This window comes from Dermacentor andersoni, chromosome 6 (assembly GCF_023375885.2).
Source record: "Dermacentor andersoni chromosome 6, qqDerAnde1_hic_scaffold, whole genome shotgun sequence".
Taxonomy (NCBI): Eukaryota; Metazoa; Arthropoda; class Arachnida; order Ixodida; family Ixodidae; genus Dermacentor; species Dermacentor andersoni.
Window position 1 is genome coordinate 155,529,127 of NC_092819.1, and position 10,329 is coordinate 155,539,455.

The 10,329-nt window shown below is 48.8% G+C and overlaps 1 non-coding gene across 1 annotated transcript; it reads left to right on the top strand.

Moving 5' to 3' along the window:
- The first annotated feature begins 2,907 nt into the window (after positions 1–2,907).
- On the top strand, positions 2,908–2,980 carry TRNAS-UGA (transfer RNA serine (anticodon UGA)). Its single transcript has one exon. It is a non-coding gene; the product is annotated as a tRNA-Ser (tRNA).
- Positions 2,981–10,329: the final 7,349 nt, after the last annotated feature.

Sequence of the window (10,329 nt, forward strand, 5' to 3'; positions counted from 1 at the left end):
TGTATGGCATTGTTTGTGAATCGTCAGGTAAAAAGGAGACAGGAAGCAAGGCGTAAAACTATAGGCATAGTGTGCCCTTCTCGTTCACAAATAAAGGCTGTGGACAGCTGCTAGTTTTACTGATTGGCATAGCTCACTAAATTTAGCGCGCAGTACGGAGACCGGCGGCTAGTAGTAGTGCGCCAAATAATTTAAAAAGAATAGAAGCACACGGGTTTTCGAAAAATATTTCTCGCACTTAATCTGGAAATTGCAAGTGAATACTGCCATCAGGCAAAAGAAGGCATTTAAAAGTGTAAAAGCAGACTTTCAGTACAAATACCTAACTTTCAAACACGATATTTTTCAGACGTAGTAAACCCTGCAAAAATAGCTACCTAGACTATAAGATAGCTCAAAATACAAAAATATGCCGTTAGAAAATCTGACATACAGGAAAAGTTCGTTTCACGATGTGATATACTTCAACGAAACAGACTAGTCGGCTAGTTGGTAGTGCAAGTTCATTGTTTTTAGCACAAAGGATGCACGACACGAGAGAAGGCATATTTATTTCTCAATTGTTCTTTTCAAGTTACTGTAGTATTGTTCCCACTTACAGTAAGCTTTATTTTCAACTGCATTGTTCACATTTCGTTTACTTTCTTTGATTCTATACTGAAATTAATGATGAGTCACACGTTCATATATTACGTATATTACGGGTCGTAAGGAGGAGGTGCTCGCGCGGGCTTTGTTGCAGATTGACTTTTTTTTGCAAGGGGCAGCGCTTTTTGCTCTAACTTTTTTTGCACTGTACTTTTCCCTTATTTATAATGCAAAGATGTATTGTTTCGTTTCTGACGCGCTCCAGTCAATGTACGGGGGCATGTGGCTCTTTCAAGTTGTCGTTTCTGACATCTTTTCCTGCTTTTTCCGTCTCTCATGAATCCAGTATATGATGCAATAAAAATCGTTATAGGACACGTGACGGGACGTTTCTTGAGGCCATGATAATTTAACGCAACGGGAGAATAAAAGTTTTGTCTCTACGTTCATGCGTGGTAAAAATATGTGACACAAAGGTAAACCACACCAATCACGTTCATCTTTCCTGCGCCAGCTCGAGCATGCGCAATGCTTTCAGTCTAGTTTGCTCCTGCCGTGGACAAAAATGTCCTTTGAACAGGCATTTTCACAAACGTTTGAAGCTCTCAAGACAGACATTAAGTGGAAGCCACAGCTCCAGTGGAGCGCTGCGATATGTAAGTGATTGTTGTTTGAGAGGAGAACGGCACCCATCAACCGTGGTAATTTTCTCAAGCAGAACGTACACCATTGGTTGTGAATATTAAATATTTATATGACACTGCATCGTTAGAGATGATTTTCACGGACAAGATTACATTGCTACGGTATGTACAATTTTACTCATGTACATGACTTGACATAATTATTGCCTGTCGGTTTAACTTTTTAGGGTTTCCACTGTGTCTTGACCCGTGACATCATTGGTGGTTTCACCACTTCGGGCGGAGCAAGCCCAATGTACCTCATTGCTGACGTCAATGCACACTTCTTCATGCACTTGTACCCTATGCCTATAATGTGAGAGCCCATATTTCAAGCAATACGTGACTGCACATTGTTCCATCGGCGCTACCCGTAGGGAGCGTTGTCTGGGCATTTGACGACAGCTGTGTGCTCCAAATGCAGTCCTAGGTTACTTGAGACGTGTTACACTTCACTGCTTTCGCCATCGGCCAACGATCAGCCAGTTAACCGGCAGGAAAAAATTGTCTACATTCGACAAGAATGCTTCGCGTTAATAGAGTCAATGCGATTCTTTGTATTTAGTACCAAGACGTACGTTACAAAAATTTGATCAACGAGAGAAAGGGGGTTAACAGAGGGGCCCGATTTTTATTAAACATATCAGATGAAGCCAACAAACACTGACACCAAGGACAACATAGGGGAAATTACTTGTGCTTTAATAAATGAAATAAAGAAACGATAAATTAAAGTAAATCAAAGTAGATGAAAAACAACTTGCTGCAGGTGGGAACCGAACCCAAGACCTTTGCTTTCGCGTGCGATGCTCTACCAATTGACCTACCGCGGCGTCGTTTTCCCATCCGCTTTCTTGGGTATTTATGTGTCCTAGTAGAACCCTGGGAGTGTTAGCCATCGTGGTGATGGCCAACACTTCCAGGGTCCTTTTTGCCACAGGCGTCAAGAGAACGTGATCTTTTCGGGTGAAGGCAACTGGTCAATGAAACCACATATGCTACCTGAAGGCATCAATGTTGCCGGATTCGAGACCCTGGTTATGTAATCAACGAGCAGAAAGGGGGTTTAACCGAGGGACCCGATTTTTATTTGTCGTATCAGAAGAAGCCAACAAACACTGACACCAAGGACTACATAGGGGAAATTACTTGTGCTTTAATGAATGAAATAAAGAAACGATCAATTAATAGAAATTAATGTGGATGAAAAAACAACTTGCCGCAGGTGCGAACCGAACGCACAACCTTCGCATTTCGTGTGCGATGCTCTACCAATTGAGTTACTGCGGCGTCGTTTTCCCATCGACTTTCTTGGGTATTTATGTCACCTAGTACAACCCTGGGAGTGTTAGCCAGCGCCACCACTCACAGACCTTGGCGGCGGACGTGGAACGTCATTTTTGCCACAGGCGTCACGAGAACGTGATCTTTTTTGGGTGAAGACAACTGGTCAATGAACCCACATATGCTACCTGAAGGCATCAATGTTGCCGGATTCGAGACCCTCGTTGTATAATCAACGACAATTAAGGACGTTCTACGTCCGCCGCCAAGATCTGTGAGTGGTGGCGCTGGCTAACACTCCCAGGTTTCTACTAGACACATAAATACCCAAGAAAGTCGATGGGAAAACGACGCCGCGGTAGCTCAATTGGTAGAGCATCGCACGTGAAATGTGAAGGTTGTGGGTTCGGTTCCCACCTGCGGCGAATTGTTTTTTCAGCCACTTTAATGTCTATTACTTTATGTTTTCTTTATTTCATTTATTAAAGCACAAGTAATTTCGCCTATGTTGTCCTTGGTGTCAGTGTTTGTTGGCTTCTACTGAAATGACTACCAAAAATCGAGCCCCTCGGTTAACGCTTGGCGACTGGTGTTTGTTGAATCCTCGATGACGTCGAAAACCAGCCTTTGTATCTTCGGACCAAACTTCTGAGCTGGTGTTGCTTAATCATGGGGAGACTTGGATTAATGTCGTAGTCTGGTTCGGGAACCATGGTCCTTGGTGTAGATGCGGCGGAATCCGAGAGGACAAACGCATCGCTGGTTTCCAGACTTTCTTCAATGTACGCGTTCGTCGTGCCCTTGTTGATGTGCTTGAACTCCTGGCTGAAGTTTGTTAGTGACACTTCAGTTTTCGCTCCATGCAGTCGAGCGATCCCTCTTGCGACGCAAATTTTACTGTCTAGCCGTAGACGTTGGTCACCCTCGATGGCGCGTCTACGCCAGCAGGTGTTTTGGTGGGGACGGAAATGACAATGCTGGAGCGAGGCGGGCTGCTGACTTGACTTTCGAGCACGCGTAAGGCATGGTGACTACGAGAGCTCTCCGGCGTTATCGCTCCATCTTCCGACAGCGTTATCGACTTCGACTTCAGGTCGATGATTGCGCCGTGTTGGTTCAGGAAGCGCATGCCGAGAATGACGTCTCGTGAACACTGTTGGAGGATAACGAAGGTGGTAGGGTAAGTCCGGTCATGAACGGTAATTCTTGCCGTGCATATTCCAGTCGGCGTGATGAGGTGCCCTCCAGCGGTCCGAATTTGAGGGACTTCCCATGCAGTTTTAACTTTCTTCAACTGGACGACGATATGTCCACTCATTACGGAGTAATCGGCCCGTGTATCTACTAAGGCGGTAACTGCGTGGCCGTCGAGACGCACGTCGAGGTCGGTGGTTCTTTGTCTTGCGTTACGGTTAGGTATTGGTGTCGGATCACGGCTGCGTCGCGTCGACCTAAGGCTGGTAGGTGGCGTCGTCAGGTCGCTTTTCGCGGGCGTAGTCTTTGCTTCCTGACTTCGTCGGGACGGCAGCATGTCGTTATTATGTCTTCGAGATGGTCTTTTCGGCGTCTTCGCCGGCGGCGGAGGATCTTCGTCAGTTCGACGAAAAGCAACCGCACCTTCATCAGTTGCTGCTTTTAGTTTTCCGGATATGGGCTCGCGGACCGGCCCCGGTCTGGCCCAGTGTATGGTCGGCGCTGCGGCGACAGGTAGCGGCCTGGTGACGGCGAACGGGACGGTCGTCGAGGGCTCCGCTTAGTGGCGGCGAGGTAGTCCGCGATATCGCGAGGTCGTTCGCGAAGCTGTGATCGCGGCGCGTTAACGGCGAACCCTCGCAGTCCCATTTTCGCAGTGGTAGCAGAGCGGGCTGTGGTGACGAGCGCGCCAAATGTCCGTCTTCCTCGTGTAGTGGCCCTGGGCGACGGGCGGGCGTGCTGGCGGTGGCGGCGATGGACGACGGATTTGTGGCGTTAAAGGTCCCAGGCGCGGTCGCGCAGGGGGGACTTGGCGGCGGGAGACGGCGGCGTAGGTCATCGCTTCCGCATGGGGCTGCGGTGATTCTGGTTGCACTTCAGGAACTCCAAGTGATCGCTCAAGCTCATCTTTGGCGATTTCGGCGATTGAGGCTACTTGAGGCGGCGACCGATGGTAGAACTTCTGCAGCTCTTCCCGTACGACCACTCTGATAGTCTCGCGCAGATCGTCGGTGGCCAGCGATTGAATTGCTGTGTAGTTGGTAGAGTTCGTGCGGCGGTTGAATTGCCGGTTCCGCATTTCGAGTGTCTTCTCGATGCTGGTGACCTCGCGAAGAAACTCTTCCGCGGTCTTCGGTGGGCTTCGTAGCATTGCGCCAAAAAGCTCTTCCTTCACACCACGCATGAGACAGCGGACTTTCTTCGCCTTGGGTATATCCGGGTCGGCGTGGTGGAACAGACGGTTCATTTCTTCCGTGAGTATGGCAACGTTCTCGTTAGGTAGCTTCACTCGGGCGTCCAGCATGGCTTCGGCCCTCTCCTTGCGCACGATGCTCGTAAAGGTGCGCAGGAAGCCGCTACGGAACAGGTCCCATGTTGTCAAGGCCGATTGCCGGTTCCCAAACCACGTTAAGGCGGCGTCTTCTAAGGCAAAGTATACATGCTGCAGCTTGTCGTGGGAGTCCCAGTTGTTGAAAGTCGCGATTCGCTCGTAGGTCTTCAGCAAAGATTCGGGGTCTTCAGTCGCTGCTCCATGGAAGGTCGGTGGGTCCCGAGGTTGTTGTAGGATAACGGGGGATGCTAGGACAGCCATTGGGGTTGTTTTGACCACGATCTTCTTTGTCGTCTCAGGTAGAAGTCCGTGCTCTGGAGGCAGTCCTTGCAGTCTGCGGCTAGTACGCTGGTCTTGGGCGATGTTGGTTTTGTCCTCGGGCTTCGGGCTTTGATCGCGGCTTTGCGGGGGCGTTCGGTACATGAACGCACTAGCACCTCTACCAGATATAGCGTGGTAGTGACGGTTGAGAAGGCAGCAAAACTAATTAACGAAACGAGCGTCTTATTGGGCGAACTTGTGCCCTCAAAAACAGGCTACACTCAAAAAACAATGGTAGCGGCGAACACGATCGGCGGTCGTCGAAATCTGATGAAGGGGTCAAGCGCGTCGGCTTTTATACATCAATCGTCGAATGTTCCAGACTAATCGCTGGGACCCGTGCGCCTTCCACAAAGTTCTACAGTATTCGCGTCGCGCACACATGCAATCAGATTACACAAGGTTCGGTCACAGAAAGTGGATGGAACCATCGATAACAATCCAGAAACTTCCCACATATGCAAGGCCATCCTGCGCTGTGCGATAACATTTGTTAGACGGTGAAACATGTCACCCGATGAAGACAAGTACACGTGTCAATATACATGTGGTTTTGGTTGTCTGAGTGACAGAGCAGGCATGATACCATGACGGCTTTCCAGAACAGTACACCGAAACAAGTCCCACAGCCCGTTAACAATTTGCATGTGAAGAACTGATACACTGTGTCGTATTTCATGAGGCCTGCGATTGAAGGCATATTCCACATACGCCGTCATGGCAGGGAACGGCGCTGGTTAACGCTACCAGGTCAAGATAGATATAGACTACATAAGACATACACACTTACCCAAGAAAAAATGGAAGTGGAGAGTCCCCGCCGTAACTCAGTGGAATAGCATCGCACGCGTTACGCGTTAGATGTGGGAACGGCTCCCGCCTAAGCACGCTGTCATTTCGTTCACCTTCTGTTCCTTTTCCTCGTTATTTCTACATATCAACTAAAGAAAAGCAGCGATGCTACAATTCGTTTTCTCTACCCGCATTCTCTTACGACTTGAAGTAGTTGAAACTAGCAAGAAATTTTTCCCATCGGTTTCCCTGATTCTCCTTGCACGACCCGCACTGATGACGTAATGGCTATGGCATTGCATAGCACAAGATCGTGGAATCAAATCCCGACAACAGCGACCGCATTTTGACTAAAGTCAAATTCGAAAACGTCTGTGAACCGTGCACGGGGTACCCGGTAAAAAATCCTGTGTGATGAAAATTAGCTGCTCCTCACTACAGGCATGGCTCATAATTAAATCGCGGTTTTGGAGCGTAAGACTCCAGCAATGATTATGTTTCGTATTTTACGTTGAGTTGACGCTTTCACCAGTGCTGGTATACTGTGAATCTGACGCATTCAGGATAGTGATCTAGGAGAGTTCGTCGTTATTGCGAAGGATGTTTTTATTTCCCACCACATCTCGCGCAACAGTTTAATTTATAAATGTGTTTTTCGCCTCGTAGTGCTGCAGGTGTGCAGGACCAAGCATCGCTTCATTCTTTTCAACAAACAACGACTGATGCGCCTAATTTCGAACCGCTACACCTGTAGCGTCTAAACAACCTATAACAATATAAGCTTTAACTGTTACCATAATCATGAGAAGCGTTACAGTATATTGCGCAGAATCTGTTTCACGTGTGGGAAGTCGAAGGCTGAAGACATGCTACAACTGAGCGCGTTGACTTTGCCCTGTGGCTATGCCATTTACCGCGACGCCATCGGCTAAGATTGCCTAAGCTATTTATAACCAGGCCTCTAGCATGGTCACACATTGCTCGCTACCTACTGTGCGGGTTATCAGCACTCATAGCCCAGCACAACAGCTAGCCCGTAGGCCAGTGCGAATGGTCATCGCTGCTTTTAGATTTTGTGACATGTATGTCCCAGTAATGTAGGAGATCAACAGCGATACGTATTCGTGATCTCGAGTCACTCACGTGGAGGCTGGTAGATCTCCCGCGTCGGTTTGGTCGACCTCGGAGGTAGGCCGACACGACGCGCCAACCTGGCAGCCTCGACACGTTTATCCGCTTGTTCTTCGAGCTGAGCAGAAAAATGTTCACCGAGAGAACATGAAGGAAGCTTCTTTAACGAAATATCAAGCATGCAAATTAACTTTATGCACAGTTATTCGTTTATTGATACCCTTATCTCCTTGACAGCGGCTTATGCCTAAATGTGTGGGCATACCTATAAGTAGAGATGGATGGTATCACTAAGAACGGACATGGCAATGTGGCCACGTAGCCAGATGGTTTCATGAGATAATAAGTTATCTATGATGGCGAACGTAATCTACCGTGTGTTTTAGCTTAATTTACCAAGAACACTGAAACATGGAGTGGTCATCGTACTGTCCTCGGCACGAAGCAGAAACGAAGACGGCCAACGTCGCTTCCGTGTTCATATAGTCTTTACCCCTCCTCCTTCCTGGTGTTCTTCTTGGTGGTTGAGAAACCACGGTTAATCTTACAAACTACGCCAAATATAAACTCTTTTGCAGTGGCCCACAGGGACATAACAAGAGAATTCTCCGTCCGGAGCCCATCTGTCGATGAGGGGACTTGCCTTTGTCAGGGCGGCAACTTCTCTCCTGGGGAGCGTTCACATTTCAGTATCTCTCTATCCGCTAACCCTGCGTTTTATGCGGGGGAAAGCAGGTACGAAACAGTGCAGTGAATATAAGATTACTGGGCGTATTGTAAAGGAGGCATTGGTTGTGATAGGCAGGGGATTGTCGCTAAGTTGCATATTCTGATAAGATTTTGGTGGAGAAGAAGTGTGAAAAAGATATTTCCCCCATCTGCACGCTTTGTGAGACCAGTTCGCGTAATATGCGCAAACAGCAGGAACTAAGGAGAGGTAGGCTTTCGACTGTGAAAAACGAGTTAAACAATAAGCTTTCCTGAAAGCGATCGAGTAAATTGTACAATGTGCCATTATAGTATTCTCACGTTGGAGTGACGGTGAAGAAAGCACCATAACTGGAAATGACGAAAGTATCCTTTTATTGGGTGAGCTTGTGCCCACAATAACAGGCTATGCTCAAAGGACGGCGACAGTGGCGAACACAGTCGGCGATCGTCGAAAATATGATCAGCGGGTCGCGCGCGTCGGCTTTTATACATCCGTCGCCGAACGTTCCAGACTAATGACTGGGACACGCGTGTCTTCCACAAAGTTCTAAACAATGTGCGTCACGCGGGTAAATCAGAGAACACAAGGTTCGGTAAAAACAGACACCGGATAGAGCCATCGATAAGTTTTGAGAAACTTCCGATAGACGCAGGCGCGTCCTGAGCTTTGCGATAACGTGTGTTGGGCGGTGAGACGTGGTCGCCCGAGAAACAAGTACACGCGTCGATACCCCCTCTTAAAAAGCATCGACCCGATACTGCAAACAAACGAAAGCAATGATCAAAAACACCCATAGCAGAGGAACAACAAAATAACGATGTACGTCAGCATTCATAAAAGATCGTGCGCGGCACTTCTGTGAATCCGAAATACCGTCCGGCACGTCCTCATAGTCCAGTGCACCAATACGTCGGGTGACTTTGTTGGGTCTAAAATAGCGTCGCAATAGTTTCTCACTTAGTCTTCGTCGGCATACCGGGGTCCAAACCCAAACGCCGTCGCCGCGCTGGTACTCAACCTAGCGTCATCGGAGGTTGTGTGGGCTGTCGGTAGGCTGCTGGTTCTTGATCCGGTGGCGGGCGAACTGTCGAGCTTCTTCGGCGTGCTGGAGATACGTGGCGCCGTCGACATTTTCTTCGTCTGTGATGTGCGGAAGCATGGCGTCTCAGAGTCGTTGTCTGGTTCCTGCCGTAAACCAGCTTGAACGGCATGATCTGTGTTGTTTCTTGCACCGCCGCGTTGTACGGCACGGCACCTGTATGGCATCCCAGGTCTACTCTTCGACGTCGACATACATTGCTAGCTTGTCGGCGAGGATCTTGTTCAGGCGCTCCGGAAAGCCATTCATTCTTCTGTGGGTGGTAGGCAGTTGTCCTCCTGTGCCTTGTGTGACTGTACTTCAGAAGAGCTTAGTTGAGCTCCGCAGTAAAGGTCGTTCCTCTGTCGGTGATGAGGACTTCTGGGGTGCCATGTCGCAGCAGGATGTTCTCGACAAGTAATTTCGCCACTTCTGCCGCGCTACCTTTCGGCAGAGCTTTCGTTTCAGCGAAGCGGGTGAGGTAGTCCGTCGCCACGACGATTAACTTATTTCCGTTTGCTGACGTCGGAAAGGGTGCCAAAAAGTCCATCCCGATCTGCTGAAATAGTCAGCGAGGAGGCTCGATTGGCTTTTATGATCCCGCTGGCTTTGTTGGCGGTGTCTTGCGTCGCTCACAGTCTCGGCATGTCCTGACATAACGGGCGACGTCGGCGGTCAGGCGCGGCCAGTAATACTTTTCCTTTATAATCAATAGTGTCCGGGAGAATCCGAGGTGTCCAGCGGTCGGATCGTCATGTAGGGCGTGCAATACTTCTGAACGCAGCCCTGACGGGACAAGAAGGTAGTTGGTGCGGACTGGTGAGGAGTACTTCTTTACGAGTAGACTGTGGTATAAAGTTTGTAAACAGGGATACGTTGCCTCAAAAAGGCTGGCCAACGTTTCGATAGGAGGACCTATCTTCGTTAAAGGCGGCCTCGTCATCCTCATCATGTTAGGTTTGAACGCTTAGTGCAGTGACGTCGCGTCCACGTGTTGTCGCTCGTGGCTGGTTTTAAAGGGAGAGACTTCAGAGGAAACGAGCGCTGTCGTCCGACGTCTGTGAGCTTCGTCCCCAAGACGGGGGACAAGAGCGGAAGAGTGGGAACGTCGGGACAAAAGAAAAGTAAGAAAGGTGGAGAGAAAAAAAAGAAAGAAATGGGGGAGAAGCCAGGGTGACACCAAGACAGAAAAAAAGGAAGAGAAAGAACAAGAAGG